Below are 17,264 nucleotides of genomic sequence, written 5' to 3' on the forward strand. Positions count from 1 at the left end.
TATTTTCAATATTTTCCTATCTCAAGCTATGTTATTTTTTTATATTTGGATATATTAATCCTAAAATGTACAAACTAGCATGAGTATATTTTTATGGTCCAATATGTTATCAAAAAATAAGTGACAAGACAATAAGTGATAAGAAAATTAATTATGCCATAAGATTTTATTTTGCAATATATGCTGATATGACATAGAACTTTCTTTCTGGTATACCACAAAGCCTTAAATGACCTTGAATGTGAAAAACAAACTGGGAAGTAAATCCTGTCATGTTTAGTTTCACAGCCATATAAAAATGTAATCAAATGTCAGCATTACAGCTTGTACACTAATACCTAGTCCCAATAATGTGTTTGCAGTGCTACATTAAGTTATTGGATACTGATTTTTATCAGACTTGATTTTTTCCCTTGAGAGATTTGATAGAATCATCAGACTCAATCCTTTTATGAGCCCTAACTCTATTTTTTATCTTATTTCAAAATTTCTACTGATATCTGGCTGTGAAATGTATAAAACTAAGAAAGGGCCAATAATTGGGATATTTTAAGAAGTCTGTTTTGTATAACTGTATTTTCTTCTTTAATAGTAATAAAATACATCATGAGAAAACCCATGATCTGTCCTGGAGAGAACACATTAAAATTAATTTTAATTTTGTTGACTTTTTTCCTCTCTTGACAATAAATCATATTTTCTTGTCTTTTTCACATGTCTGGTGATTTTTTATTGAAATTATATACAGAATTCTAATGAAAGTATTATTTATGTCTGGAAAAGGGTATACCTCTTCTTCTGCCACGTCTTCATTTGGGGCATTTGAGTCAAGGAAGTCTCTAGGGGAATGCTTCTTGGAATTGTTGTGCTTCATTTACATTCAGATCACCACAGGATGAAATTATTTGATGCCAGGGTTACACATTTTCTTTAGCAGTGATTGAGATCTGAATGATGGGAGGATTTCACTCATTTTCTCCACCATCCATCAGGCATCAAGTCGCCAGAGATATCTTTCTCAGGTCTTGTCCACTTCTCCCATGGTATTATAGAAAGGATGACTGCCAGGTATTTGTTATAAGGTCTTAGTACCTGTGGAGTTTCCCTCAGTAATCTTCCCTGATAGCATTGCACCTGAGTCTAAGTCTCCCCTCTCCTGTGTCTTTATAAGTAACGTACACTTGCTGCCTGGTTTCAGTGTATGGCCCAGACTGCCTGTGAATTTAGTTTCAGTTCTCTCTGCCTTCAGACTTGAGTAGGTCACATATGCCTGTGCCTCAAGATGGGTTGCTCAGCCCTCCTGCCTTCTCTGAATGTTAAATACAGAAGGCTGCATTTCATCTGTCACAAATAAACATTGCTAATCCCTGATATATAGTATGACTGCACTGAAAATTTCTATTTGCTTAATACAAGCAAACCTGTGGCTCTGTGTCATTTTTCTTTATAAGTATAAAGTTCATGTTGATATTTGTCACTATAGTGATCTCACAGTGAAAAGGGGTATAATCATTGACAATTGCTTTCGGAATTTCTTGAGAGATTGCTTACATATTCCCTAGCCATCTTACTTTATTCTACCTAAAAAAACTTCAATAGCAGATAATTTAAAAGTCCTATTTATTGTGTCATATATAATAAGGAAAAAATAAATAAGAAAATGTCAGATTGATTAAAGGACATTGCCTTTAAATAAAATAGAATTGGTAGTTTCGGTTTAAGAAATTCTATTTTAAAGTTATATAACAATTTAATATTAATATGTTACTAAGTACAATCTACTGGTTTAGTGAGACATGTAGTCCAATCTTACATTTGATTTCTGTTGGAGAGTAATATGAAAACTCAATTTGTATAGATATAGTGTCATAAAGTAAGAAACATTAAATGTTTTTTTATTATTATTCATGTGTCCGTGAATTAAACTATTCCAATAGAATTAGTTATTTCACCTTAGATGCCTCTTCCATAAGTTGTTGAAACTGAAAGCTGTGATTTTCATCTTCATTTTGAGCATTTAAATTTTTTGTTTGTCTGAGTTAGGTAATTCAAAAGCATTTCCATTTAAAACAATTTTTTCTTATGCATAGTGAATTAGCTTGTGTGATAAATAAGATCTTGAAATCTTTTCAGTGTTCTGATCACTTATGTGATTTGGATGTATTACTTAACATCTATAAACCCCATTTCTTACTTGGAAATTTTAAAAATAATTATGCTACTATCTTAGGATTGCTATGAGACTTAAATGAAATAAAGGATATGAAATTATGTAGCTTAATACATGGACACAATAACCATACAACACATGTTAGTACTACCTTTAGTATTATAACTGTATTATATATAATAAATATGGTAGGCACTACAAATATATGCAGAAATTATTATAGTAATAAAACAACATCTTAGCTCTTATCAATAGACCATATGATTCAAGGTAGAAGTTTTCTCTGCATGCTGAACACTTACAAATGTGGGCATGAAATGTTTTATCATGCACCATATGCTACATGATCTCTAATGAGACTTCCTGGCATTTGAGGATATATGTTCCATTTCCTAAAAGCAGATATAGCAGAAACTGAAATTTATGCTCATGGAATATCATTATATATTAAGCATATTATTAGAAATGATGGCACAAAAGAAAGAAGATGAGTTTAGAGTGGAACATGAGTTTGAATTCCCCCCCCACCCCCACTTTCTTGAGAACTAAATTAAGTGACATATATAAAATGCTTAAGTAATTTTGAGGTATGTAGTGGGTAATCAGTAAGCGGTGCATTCTTTTTCTTTGTTGTATACATATTGCATCATCCCTTGTTAGAGGGCAATCTTTGAAAACAAAGGGACCTTATCTTGTAGACCATAGGACCTCTTCTAATACTTTTCATAGAGTAAATGTTCAATATTATTTTGAAATTCAGATCACTGATAATTTTTCAATAGATTAATCTTCTTATTTAACTATGTGGATGCTCAGAAGAGGTGTCTAATGAAATAAAATTATTTTAGATAGGGATGTTTGTGTGAGGTAGGCTGACAAGTCCTGTAAGCAATCTGAATTTTAGTGGTCCTTTTGTAATATTGTATTGGTCACTGTGCTATTGGGTGGATTTCTCACTAACTCTCATTATTACTTTGAAAGCTTGAGTCATTGATTTTGATTCGGCTATGACTGCTTCCTAGTCAAATCTTGCTCAAGTGTTGTCCATTATTCTCTCTTTTTATATCTTTTCTTCCTTCCCGTTTCTTCTTGCCATCCAAGATAGTCTCTAGAAAAGCTGAGATTGAGTGTTCAGATTAACACTTCTTTAAGTCACAGATAAAGAGTCACAGATAGAGAAACTTAGTCACTTAGTCACTTAGTTTATCCCAGGCAAATATATAAAATCTTGAGGCTAAAGTCACACCTAAAAATGTGTTAATTTACATCACTTTATATTCTGGACATTTATTTCCCAGAGAGACCTCATGAAGAACAGTGGTTTGTCCAGAGCAAGAATCTACTGCTAATGGGGTTTAAAACCGTTCCTTCTCAACACTGTCTAACCAGAAAACTGGAGAATAAACTATGAGAAAATATATTTTGTTTAGGAATCTTAAGCCTTAGGTACTTCCAGTTATTGGCATTGTGGTGTTGCTGTGGTCTGATAGCTATAACTAGATATGATTATCAAGACAGAAAAGTAGGGAGCATACTAGGAATGCAGTATCTGCCATTAGGAAAATACTAAAAATGATTAAGTCTGAGGTTCATTATTTTGTGAGAAAATGAATACAATTCGTGTAATAAAGTTTATTTATCATTATTCAGGAGACATGTAAAACACCCAGGTAAGCAGTCATCAATAGTGGGTCTCTTTATACCATCACTGCCTTGATTTTTCTTTAATTTTTTCTATATGTAGATGTCATTAACATTCAATACTCCTATATAATTATCAATTAGAACGTCTTGATCCCCCACCAAAAAAAAGGACATCTTATTTCTTAGTAGTCTTGGTATTCTCTCTTAAAAATGGCTTGTATTTAATAAACTATAATGGAAAATAATTGAAAAAAGAATATAGATATATACGTATATATGTCTAACTGAATCACTTTGCTGTACACCCAAATCTAACACAATATTGTAAATCAACTATACTTCAATAAAAAATGGCATGTATTGCAAAATCTTCCTTTTACTCTAAAAATAAATAAATACATGAAATATATTCCTTTTTCGCCCTCACAAAACACTTAGAATTTAGTGTTAAGCATCTTGGTTTTGTTTTCAGACAAACCTCATCTATTAAATTGAAGTTAATATTAATTGCTTCACGTTATTCCTATAAATAAAATTCATAACAGGACATATTCCATAGATACGTGATATATTTTTCTTAAACATAACAGGATGTATTCCATAGATACGTGATAAAATGTTTTTTCTTAAACATTGTCATATTCTTGGGAGTTATCTAAACACTAGAATTATTTTTGTCTGAAACAGGATTAAGTAAGGTATCTACAATATATGTAGCTCTGAAAATCCATTTAGACTCCAGATAAACATTTTGTTATATGAACATAAATGTAAAATAGAAAATCTGGGAATATAATGTAGAATTTTACATCTGTATATTTCTGGGTTTTAGTCATAATGTGCGATTTTTCTCCTCCTTACTTTTTCCCATTAGCCCACACTTATATTTAAGTCACAGCATGCAGTTGGGCTAGAAAATTATGAAATCATTGCAAACACAGCATGACTCCTCTAAAGAAAATATTTGTGCAAATTGGAGTAATGCACTGTTTTACCCAACAAGACATGATATGGCTCTTTCTATTTTAGAAATGCATAATCAGGTGTTGCCATTCAATTTTAATGTTCCTTTTGACTAAGAGGCAAGCCATTAATGTATTTATTTATAGGAGTCACAGTTTGTTTTGATTTCGTTTGTTTCAACTGACATTTTAGAGGTCAACTACATGACTTATTTCATTGCTGACTTATACAGTAAATGTCTCACTTCTACTTACCAAATAGCAATTTAATTCACTTTCTTTTCTTTATTTTGGTTAACAATTCAAATCAGACCAGTAAAACAACAAAAATCATTAAAATTACCATTAAAAGTAGTTGTGACAGTAGCAGCAAGCTCTAAATGGGATTTATAGATGTCAATTTAGAAATTTTATTATTTAAAGTGTAGGGTTAGCAAACATTTTTGTTATAAAGAAATAACATTTCAGTGGGTAAATAAATTGCAGCAGATAACTTTTTATCCCATTCTTATCCCTACTTATCTCCCAAATCCTATCATAACCAAAACCAAAAACACAGAAAACATTTTAAAGTATTTTTTAATGCTGTAGCCATTTTTTCCCAGACTTATTTTATACCGTTGGTTATACTGATTATGCAATTGTGATAGTCCATTACATTGGTTACCATCAATGAACCAGAGACATTCACTAGTCATGCTCTTGTGTAGCCTCTTCTAGAATCTGTGATGGGCCAGAGACTTGCTTTAGCCAAACTGAAAGTGACAGATTGTACAATGTGCCAGTACTGGGCCAGAGCCTTAAGAAGGCCAAGCAGCTTCTCTGATTCTTCATGTTCAAAGTTTAGCTATTATTTTGGAACTTCCAAATGAAAAGACCAGATGGAGAGATTACATTCAGACAGAGATGCCTCAAAACTACTTGGAGTGAGAGAGAAATCCAACCGCTTGAGTGTCCCAGATGAACCAAGATTGCAGACAACTTGCCGGTTAAATGTAGCTGTTCACATAACCATTGGCAAGACATGCAAAAAAAAACCAGAAAACAAAAAAACAAACTACCAGGTAAGCCCAGTACAGATTAAAGAGTTCTTAGAAATTAAATCTTTGTTTTGTCAAGCCAATAATTTGGGGGCTGGATTATTACAGAGGGAACACTAATTGAAGTAGAAACTGCTAACAAAAAGTAGAGTCCTTTTGCAACAAACCCATGCCATAACTTTGGGATCAGGCACTTAACAAAGACCTGAAGAGGAGATTGTTAGTGAAAGGCTGGAATAGCAGTAGCAAAATTGCTTTGAGAGGCCGGAGGAAAAAGAGCCCAAGTTATATGCTGTTAGTAAATTAATGATATTATCCTCTATGGTAACATGGACAACAGGATATTTAATTAACTGGTGGACCTGGCTAATCGGATTTCCAAGCAGACTGTGAAAGTACCAAATAGTTTCCTTTAGCTGGCTCTAAATTAAGTATGATTAAGTATGAGAGGAGAGAGATGAGCTTGAGAAGGAAATGTTGTGTTTTCAAACAGAGTATAAAAGAAATATAAAGTAGCCAGGACTTTCTCTGTTGGAAAATAAAATTATTTCTCATCCGTGTTGTTTCCCAGAAAAAAATATTCTCAAATAAAAATGGCCTCAGAATAAGGATCAAATTTAGGACACTGACAGTAAAACACAGTGTCATAGTTAAGGTCATAAAAACATTTGTTAAGATCTCAAAAAGGTTTAAGTGGTGCTTCATAGGTCCTCTAAGTGAGAGAAAATGGCTTCAGAGCATCTTCAGAGTATCTTCGGAACATGTCCAGTAATCTCAGAACACTATAACAGGACTTCTAAGAACTACTCTGGTGTTGGCCCATAGTACCTGACTGACAGACTGAAGTTGAAAGGGGCCCATTCACAAAGATTTGTGATAATGTTTCTCTCTCCCTCCTCCCCCCCCCACCCCCCCGCCCATAATGAGTCAGTTTCAATCTAATACATAGGAAGCCCATAATGTTTTAAAAGTAATTGTGCCACTTAGACTAAAAACAATGGATCCATTTCAAAATCAAAAGAAACCATTGCACTTAAAAACAACTTGTAGGGCTTCCCTGGTGGCGCAGTGGTTGAGAGTCCGCCTGCCGATGCAGGGGACGCGGGTTGGTGCCCCATTCCGGGAAGATCCCACATGCCGAGGAGCGGCTGGGCCCGTGAGCCATGGCCGCTGAACCTGCGCGTCCGGAGCCTGCACGTCCAGAGCCTGTGCTCCGCAACGGGAAAGCCCACAACAGTGAGAGGCCCGCGTACCGCAAAAAACAAAAAAACAAAAAACGTGCATATCCTATTCAAACTGCTGAAAACCAAACATGAAAAGCAAATCCTGAAAGAGGCCGGAGGAAAGAGGAAAATATGCCTTACCTACAGAAGGAAAAAACATAAGACTTAGAGCCAACTTTTGTCAAAAACCATACAAACAAGAAAAGCAAAGGGAAATATTTAAATAAAAAAACCTATAAATCTGGAATTATATATACAGCAAAATTATCCTCCAAAGTGAGGGAGAAATAAAGACTTTATTCGAAAAACTGAAACATGGAGAATTCATCACAGCATACCTGCCCCTCAAGACATTTTAAATAAAGGAAAATAACATAGATCAGAACTCAATCTATATTTTAAAAAAGGAAGAAGAAAGAAGAAAAGCACAAGATAAATAATAAAATGAAGGGATAATAAACTCCTTTCTTTTTCTTATTCTTATTTGATAAAATATATAAATGTTCACAGTAATGATAGAAACAATATATTACATGGTTATAGAAGAAAGATAAGTTCAATGAATGTCACAGATTTTATAAAGGCCAGAAGGGAGAAATTGGGAATACTCTGTTATAAGGTACCTGAACTACCCTTGAAGTAGGATATATAGTGTTTCTTGAATACAGACACGGATTGCCTGTACATGCATATTAATAATACTAGGGCAACTAAAATACTGTAAGGCAACTTACAGTACTAAAAATATTTTTAAAGAAATATAAATGATATGGTAAGGCAGGAGAGAAAACAGAATCTTTTAAATGCTCAATTCAATAAGAGAGGGGAGAATAAGAAAGGAAGAAGAAAACCGAAGAAACAAAACGTTAAGTACAATGGATAGAATCAGTTACATAGTACATTTTAATCCAGCTATATCAGTGTTCACTTAAATGGGAATGGTCTAAATACACCATTATAGACAGAAATTGTCAGTGGATTAAAAAAGAAGAGCAAGACCTCACTATAAGCTGTCTACCAAAACAAACAGAAGCCAAACAAACAAGTTCACTTTATACAAATACATGTTACATTTTGAGCCAGAATTTGACATTTTAAAAAATGTGACTTTAGAGTATTTTATTAATTTTCTGGTAACTAGTTATTATTTTCTCATCTTTAACAAAGAAAGCTATGCAGAGGTGCACTAATGAAATTCAGGTAATATATGTGAATAATCCTTAACCTCTTGACCAACAAATTAACTGTTTTTAAAACTCACATTAACATTGTTTAATTCTGCAGAGATGTGTGTTCACAGCTCTTACCTCTGGATGTCAAGCATAAATTTATTAAACTTCTTCAGAATATTTGACTCAATTCTCCACATCAAAACAATGAAATTAAACTGCTTGTTTTTTTAATGTTATTTCCATCATTTTTCCCTTATAAGCAAAGCTGTAATAAACATTTTTGTGTTTAAATATTTGAGAACAATACTGCTTCATTCTGTTTGTTTTCCCCTCAGAACTTCTTTCTTTTCTTCCTTCTTCCCTCCTCCCTCCCTCCCTCCCTTCCTTCCTTTGTTTCTTTGATTCTATATCTGGTGAGGCATCATTGCCATACATTAATTCTTTAGACACAGGTACATTTATTTCTTTGAGCATATTTAAAATCACTATTTTAATGTTTTTGTCTACTTAGTTCAATATCTGTGCCCTCTCAGGGATAGTTTCTATTAATTTTGTTTTTCTCTGTGTATTCGTGTACTGTCCTTTGTATGTCTCATAACTTGTTGCCAAAACTGTTTATTTTAGATAATGTAAGGTGGTAGCTCTGGAAATCATATTTCCCCTACTTGGAACTTGTTGTTGTTGTTGCTATTGTTGTTTGTATTTTGTTTACTGATTTTCCTGGACGGATTCTGTATTTCCTGATGTGTGAGTCACTGAAGTCTGCATTCAGTTAGCTAAATGGAGTCAGATGATTGGTTAGAGTTTCTCTTAAATGCCTTAAACAATAAGTTTTCCGCCCTTTGCCAAGTGCTCTGTGTGTGTGTGTGTGTGTGTGTGTGTGTGTGTGTGTGTATGTGTCTGTGTTGGGGTATGCATTCGGTGCTCAGGCACTTCACAAATCTGTCAAACCTTCACTTCCTGTGCAGGACCTCAAGTTGGACAGCAATGAGAGATTGGTACCCTCTCAGTTCTCTTGACCATGTGTGTAGCTTGGCATATATATTCAGCCTTCTAAATTCCCAGGAATATGTTTTCAGAATTCCCTATGCACATTTAATTCTCCAAATGTTTCTGGCCAAGATCTTGTTTTAACAAATGATATTGTTACTGAAAGTGGGGGTCCGGCTGCTCGAGGCTCAGAAGCTAATAAAGAAGCAAAGTTGGTGGAAAGGAAAGTTTGCTTTATTTTGGAGGCTAGCAACCTAGGGGAGGGAGTGTGGACTCCTGTCCAAAGGCTGACTCCTCCCACTGATGGTCAGAGGGCAAGAGCATTTATAGACCTTTTGTAGAAGGAGGGAGGGGGGCCACATGCAGAAACAGCACAGTCAGCTCTGACCCGCATCTTGAAATTAGTCATGCAGTGGTCTGATCAGCGTCATGTTGATTATTTTTAATACAATTAGTCTTTAGTTGCAGGGTCAGTTTGTTCCCATTTCTTTGAAGACAGTTCTCAGAATTGTGGCAGCTTATGTCATGGCTCCAGTCTGGTCATCATGTAGTTAACTTCTTCCACCTGGTGGGGGTTTCAGTATCTATGACAGCTCACAGGATATGGCTCAGAATGTTATCTGTAGTCCTTGAGGAGGCAGTGAATGTCCTTGACTTCGCTTAATGACTAACTATTACTAATTGGTCTCTTTTGACTGTTTACCTTTGTTTCTACATTTTCTCACTTCTCTGATTAAACTTATTGTTTGGCTAAAGTTTTTCCACAGACACTGTGGTCTGAAAGTTATCAAATGTTTTCCATATAATTTAACATACCAAATAATCCTACTTACTTTAATATTTCTTCTGAGATGCCTAGGGGCCCTTTGGAATACTCAAAGTTAGCTAGAGAAAGAAACTTACAATCTATTATAAAAAGCAGCTTGATATTCCAGAAAAATTTTGTTCTCTTAACAGGGAGAAAGAAAACCAAACTCCAGTCTTGTACCAGCTGACTATTAATAACAAAGCTCATTTACCTAATTAAATCCAATCTAATCTTAATCACTCCTGACAACATCCAAAATTTTTTCTCAAAGTTTCCTTTTTTCACAAACATTTTATCCACTTTTTGTATTCACATGATTTATCCCTTATTTTTCCCCATCCAGAAACAACCAGCTCTAGAAAAAAATTATTTTTCTTCAATAAAAGTATCTCCACTTTTTATACCTTTTCTCGCTGACAACACATATCCTACTTGTTTTACATACTAAAATGCTTCTCTTATCATTTTTAGTAGCTTTAATTACATAGCACAATTTTTAACCCTTAAACACCCTAACAAAACCAAGAAACAAATAATTGAACTGTTCAGCATTTACTGATTGGCACACTTAAGAACATATTTTATAACCTCTGAAAGCTTACATTTTTTTCATAGCATAATTTCTCTTTAATATGGCACAAGTTGTGTGTTTAATAAATCCAAACATCTTCTGAAGTTCTACTAAGTAACCCAAGGCTGAAGTCTCAGGTACAGTGGGCTATGTTTGTATTTCAAGCACATGATAAGAATTAACTTCAAGCCTTCTCTTAGGCATATTTTTGTTCTCTCAGGGTCAGAATTCTGAAAACAGTATTTTATCAAGCTAGCTTTTCTAACTGCATATGTAAAAAGATCCAGTTTTGGAGTTTCAAAAGCATTTCATCTTAACCAATTTTCTCTGGAGTCTGAAGAATACTTTTGTTATACCTTGTTAAAAAAAATGATCTTTTTTTGAGTCATAATTTCATCGCTAAAATTTTTCTAATGAATTGAACCTGAATTTCCCATTTTACAAAATACAACAAAAATAGCACTCACACAAATGGAATATACATTCACACACCAGAAGACAGAACTGTCACAAATTTGCCAAGAGGATGACTGAATGGAGTCCCAAACACTTCCCTAACACAGTCACTGACGTCAGACACACGTCACGACCAATTGGCAAAAATGCCCAATAGTACTTCATGTTCACAAACAGTCCTCAACGTCAGAGGCACATCAGAACCAACTGGCAAAAATGCTCAATAGCACTTCATGCTCACATACGGTCCTTAATATGAGACACACATCAGAACCAATTGGCAAAAATGTCCAATAGCACTTTGTGTTCACAAACGGTCCTCAACATCAGACCCACGTCAGAACCAATTGGCAAAATGTCCAAATAGCACTTCATGCTCAAAAGAGAAGTCTGCCCTTGTGCCCACCGGTGGACTTTCTCAGTCTTGGAGCTCGTTAGCTCATCCAGATGCATGTTTCCGTTCCACCAAGGAAAAGTGTAAGTTGGCAGCTAGTAGTAGGAGCAGGGGAGAATCCCCGAAACAAATGGTTTCGGCAGCTGCTAGGAACGTCCCCCCAAATCCCCCTCTTGGGACCACCTAACCACAAGAACCTGTCTCATTGCAAGCAGCTCAGGCCATCGCCACGGCCCGCGGCCCTACTCTGGAAAACCCCGGGAGAGCTAGATGTCGCGAGAACGCAGCAGCATCGCGAGAACGCAGCAGCCTTGCGAGAACGCAGCAGCCTTGCGAGAACGCAGCAGCCTCGCGAGAACGCAGCAGCCTCGCGAGAACGCAGCAGCCTCACGTTGGACGTCAAAAAACTATTACCGAGAGTGGGAATCCGACTGCTCGCTGCTCAGAAGCCGGTAAAGAGGCAAGGTTGGTGGAAAGTTTGCTTTATTTTGGAGGCTAGCAACCTGGGGGTGGGGGGAGGGTGGACTTCTGTTCAAAAGCTGACTCCTCACGCTGACAGTCACTGGGCAAGAGATTTTATAGACCTTTCATAAAAGGAGGGAGGGGGCTACATGCAGAAACAGCATAGTTAGCTCTGACAGTCATTTTGAAATTAGTCATGCAGTAGTCTTATCAGCGTCATGTTGATTGTTTTCAGAACAGTTAGTCTTTAGTTCCAGGGTCGGTTTGTTCCCATTTCTTTGAAGCCAGAGTTGTGGCAGCTTACGTCATGGCTCCAGTTTGGTCATCATGTAGTTAACTTTTTTCACCTGGTGGGGGTTTCAGTCTCTGTAAGACAGCTCACAGGCTATGGCTCAGAATGTTATCTATAGCCCTTGAGGAGGCCATAAAGTCCTTGACCTGGCTTAATGACTAAACTATTATTATTTGGTCTCTTTTGACTGTTTTTCTTTGTTTCTGCATTGTCTTGCTTCTCTGATTAAACTTGTTTGGCTAAAGTTTCCCCCCAGACAAAAGGCAGGCTGAGGACTCGGCGGGGGGGTGGGGGGGGGGCGGGGAAGGACCGTAGGGTCCTGCTCCATTTCAATATCACAGCCTCCGTCAACTGTGATGAAAAATAGTTGCCATGTATTATTTTTGATAAGTACTCTGAAAATTTGGTTTTTCCAATGGAGTTGAATTCCACTGGAAATCAATACAATGAAAACATCTTGGAAATGGGTTTTCCCAAAAAGCTGTGAAACAGATCTCAGTAGCGATAATGCTCTGGGGTTTCATGATTTGAAGGATTAAATCCCAGATGGCATCCTCCAAGGCATGCAAGCCTCCTAGTTTTCAAGACTACCACAGAGATATAGATATGGGGATGGGAGTAGGTCTGGTTGTAATGCTACAAATCCTGATGCTCCAAGTTCAGCATTTTTCTAAAGTAAAATCTTCAGATTACTGAAAGCCTTTGGTTAACTCTATAACCTTGAAAATATTGATTTTGACCATTTTTCCAGTGTTTTTGTTATTGTCCTAAAGGAGTAGATTTATGGTGATCCTTACTCTGCCACTCTGGAAGTCCTGCCCAGACTGCTTCATGCTAAGAATAGTTTTCTAGAAGTAATATCATTTGGTATCTTTATGTAGTAACATATCTTTATGTAGTTTGCTTAATTTATTTTCAAAAAGTCTATAACAATATTCCCACCAGAAGAGTATGGAAGTAACCAGCTTGCACCACACAGACAGATTGGAGTAATACTTTATAATGTTTGCCAATATGACAGACCATAAATGAAACTACTTATTTTTTGTTTTTGCATTTCTCTTTAACTCATAATGTAACACACACACACACACATACACCCCTTGCTTAGATAATGTAGACATTTAGGTTGTTCATGTCTATAATGAGTTTCTAAGACCATTTCCAGAGAGCAGAAGGACTTGACCAATCAGAAAGGGTGCTCTGCCTCCAAGAATGATGTGAAACCCAGAAGTACCCATCCCTGCAAGATGATCTTTGTGAATCACAGAAAATCAGCCTGACCAAATAATTCAGTCCCATCTAATTTATTTTTGCCTTTATGTGTATCCACAGTTAAGGATTTTTTGGTAGTGTCTTGCATGTTTCTATCCTATTTTCTCTTATTTTAATCTTTTTATTGATTGTCATGGTTTTTAATTAAACAGTTTTTAACAAGATCCAATAGATGAATTTATAACAAGGGTATGAAGGGGAACTTGGATAGAGGTAGGCTATTGGAGAGGGAAAAAATGATGAAAGCTGCAATAAAAATGTTAATAAATGGTTTTCCAAATGAGGTTTCTGTTAATTTTAGGACACCTAAAATTTTCTGGGAAACATATATTTAATTTTTTCATACAGATAAGACATAAATGGACATATAACATTTTCAGTTATATTTCTGGACCTTTTATCAACTTCCTGTGTGATTCTGGGACAGCCTGTATTAGCTCCTCTATATCAGTGGTTTCAGTTGCAAAATTAGAAGTGAATAGCTTGACTCATCATTTATTATATGAATAAATAAAGGTGATTGGACACTTTGGAAATATTGGTTATATAAAAACTAGAGTTTCGGCTCCATAGGTGAAAAGTAGGCCTTTATAACCATTAACCAACATGAAATTTTGATAGGGGAGCAATCTATATGTTTACAACTTGTGTTTAGTTGTAATCCTTTTTATATGACATCATTTTGAGTTCACTTTTTAAAAATCTTAAGCTTTAACCTCCCGAAGTTTTTTTTTTAACATCTTTATTGTAGCATAATTGCTTTACAATGGTGTGTTAGTTTCTACCGTATAACAAAGTGAATCAGCTGTATGCATACATATATCCCCATATCCCCTCCCTCTTGCATCTCCCTCCCACCCTCCTTATCCCACCCCTCTAGGTGGTCGCAAAGCACTGAGCTGATCTCCCTGTGCCATGCAGCTGCTTCCCACTAGCTATCTATTTTACATTTGGTAGTATATATATGTCACTGCTATTATCTCACTTCATCCCAGCTTACCCTGCCCCATCCCTGTGTCCTCAAGTCCATTCTCTATGTCTATGTCTTTATTCCTGTCCTGCCCCTCAGTTCATCAGAACCTTTTTTTTTCTTTTTTTTTTAGATACCATATATATGTGTTAGCATAAGGTATTTGTTTTTCTCTTTTTGTCTTACTTCACTTTTTATGACAGATTCTAGGTCCATCCACCTCACTACAAATACTCAATTTTGTTTCTTTCATGGCTGAGTAATATTCCATTGTATATATGTGCCACATATTCTTTATCCATTAATCTGTCAGTGGACACTTAGGTTGCTTCCACATCCTGACTATTGTAAATAGTGCTGCAATGAATATTGGGGTGCGTGTGTCTTTTTGAATTACGGTTTTCTCTGGGTATATGCCCAGTAGTGGGATTGCTGGGTCATATGGTGGTTCTATTTTTAGTTTTTTAAGGAACTTCCATACTGTTCTCCATAGTGGCTGTATCAATTTACATTCCCACCAACAGTGCAAGAGGGTTCCCTTTACTCCACACCCTCTCCAGCATTTATTGTTTGTAGACTTTTTGATGATGGCCATTTTGACTAGTGTGAGGTGATACCTCATTGTAGTTTTGATTTGCATTTCTTAATGATTAGTGATGTTGAGCATCTTTTCATGTGTTTGTTGGCAATCAGTATATCTTCTTTGGAGAAATGTCTATTTAGGTCTTCTGCCCATTTTTGGACTGGGTTGTTTGTTTTTTTGATATTGAGCTGCATGAGCTGCTTGTATATTTTGGAGATTAATGCTTTGTCAGTTGGTTCATTTGCAAATATTTTCTCCCACTCTGAGGGTTGTCTTTTCTTTTTTTATGGTTTCCTTTGCTGTGCTAAAGCTGTTAAGTTTCATTACGTCCCATTTGTTTATTTTTGTTTTTATTTCCATTTCTGTAGGAGGTGGGTCAAAAAGAATCTTGCTGTGATTTATCTCAGACTGTTCTGCCTATGTTTTCCTCTAAGAGTTTTATAGTGTCTGGCCTTACATTTAGGTCTTTAATCCATTTTGAGTTAATTTTTGTGTATGGTGTTAGGGAATGTTCTAATTTCATTCTTTTACATGTAGCCGTCCAGTTTTCCCAGTACCACTTATTGAAGAGGCTCTCTTTTATTCATTGTGTACTCTTGCCTTATTTTTCAAAGATAAGGTGACCATATGTGCGTGGGTTTATCTCTGGGCTTTCTATCCTGTTCTATTTATTTATATTTCTGTTTTTGTGCCAGTACCATACTGTCTTGATTACTGTAGCTTTGTATATGGTGTGAAGTCTGGGAGCCTGATTCCTCCAGCTCTGTTTTTCTTTCTCAAGATTGTTTTGGCCATTCAGGGCCTTTTGTGTTTCCATACAAATTGTGCAATATTTTGTTCTAATCCTGTGGAAAATGCCTTTGGTAGTTTGAGTGGGATTGCACTGAATCTGTAGATTGCTTTGGGTAGTCATTTTCACAATGTTGATTTTCCAATCCAAGAGCATGGTATCTCTCCATCTGTTTGTATCATGGTCTTTGTCTCTTTAGGTAGGTTTATTCGTAGGTATTTTATTCGTTTTGTTGCAATGGTAAATGGGAACGTTACCTTAATTTCTCTTTCAGATTTTCATCATTAGTGTATAGAAGTACAAGAGATTTCTGTGCATTAATTTTGTATCCTGTTACTCTACCAAATTCATTGATTAGCTCTAGTAGTTTTCTGTTAGGATCTTTAGGATTCTCTATGTATAGTATCATGTAATCTGCAAACAGTAACAGCTTTACTTCTTTCCTGATTTGTATTTCTTTGATTTCTTTTTCTTCTCTGATAGCTGTGACTAAAACTTCCAAAACTATGTTGAATAATAGTGGTGAGAGTGGGCAACATTGTCTTGTTCCTGATCTTAGTGGAAATGGTTTCAGTTTTTCACCATTGAGAATGATGTTGGATGGGGGTTTGTCATATATGGCCTTTATTATGGTGAGGTAAATTCCCTCTGTGCTTATTTTCTGGAGAGCTTTTATGATAAATGGGTGTTGAATTTTGTCAAAAGCTTTTTCTGCGTCTATTGAGATGATCATATGGTTTTTCTCCTTCAGTTTGTTAATATGGTGTATCACATTGATTGATTTGCATATATTGAAGAATCCTTGCATTCCTGGAATAAACCCCACTTGATCATGGTGTATGATGCTTTTAATGTGCTGTTGGATTCTGTTTGCTAGTATTTTGTTGAGGATTTTTGCATCTATGTTCATCAGAGATATTGGCCTGTAGTTTTCATTTTTTGTGACATCTTTGTCTAGTTTTGGTATCAGAGTGATGGTGACCTCGTAAAATGAGTTAGGGAGTGTTCCTCCTTCTGCTATATTGGAAGAGTTTGAGAAGGATAGGTATTATCTCTTCTCTAAATGTTTGATAGGATTCGCCTGTGAAGCCACCTGGTCCTGGGCTTTTGTTTGTTGGAAGATTTTTAATCATAGTTTCAATTTCAGTGCTTCTGATTCATCTGTATATATTTTCTATTTCTTCCTGGTTCAGTCTTGGAAGGTTGTGCTTTCCTAAGAATTTCTCCATTTCTTCCAGGTTGTCCATTTTATTGGTATATAGTTACTTGTAGTAATCTCTCAGGATCCTTCGTATTTCTGCAGTATCAGTTGTTACTTCTTTTTCATTTCTAATTCTGTTGATTTGAGTCTTCTCCCTGTTTTTGCTTTTTTCTTTTTTTTTTTTAGCGGTACGCAGGCCTCTCACTGTCGTGGCCTCTCCCGTTGTGGAGCACAGGCTCCGGATGTGCAGGCTCAGTGGCC

The sequence above is a fragment of the Phocoena phocoena genome, chromosome 12, assembly GCF_963924675.1.
Source record: "Phocoena phocoena chromosome 12, mPhoPho1.1, whole genome shotgun sequence".
Taxonomy (NCBI): domain Eukaryota; kingdom Metazoa; phylum Chordata; class Mammalia; order Artiodactyla; family Phocoenidae; genus Phocoena; species Phocoena phocoena.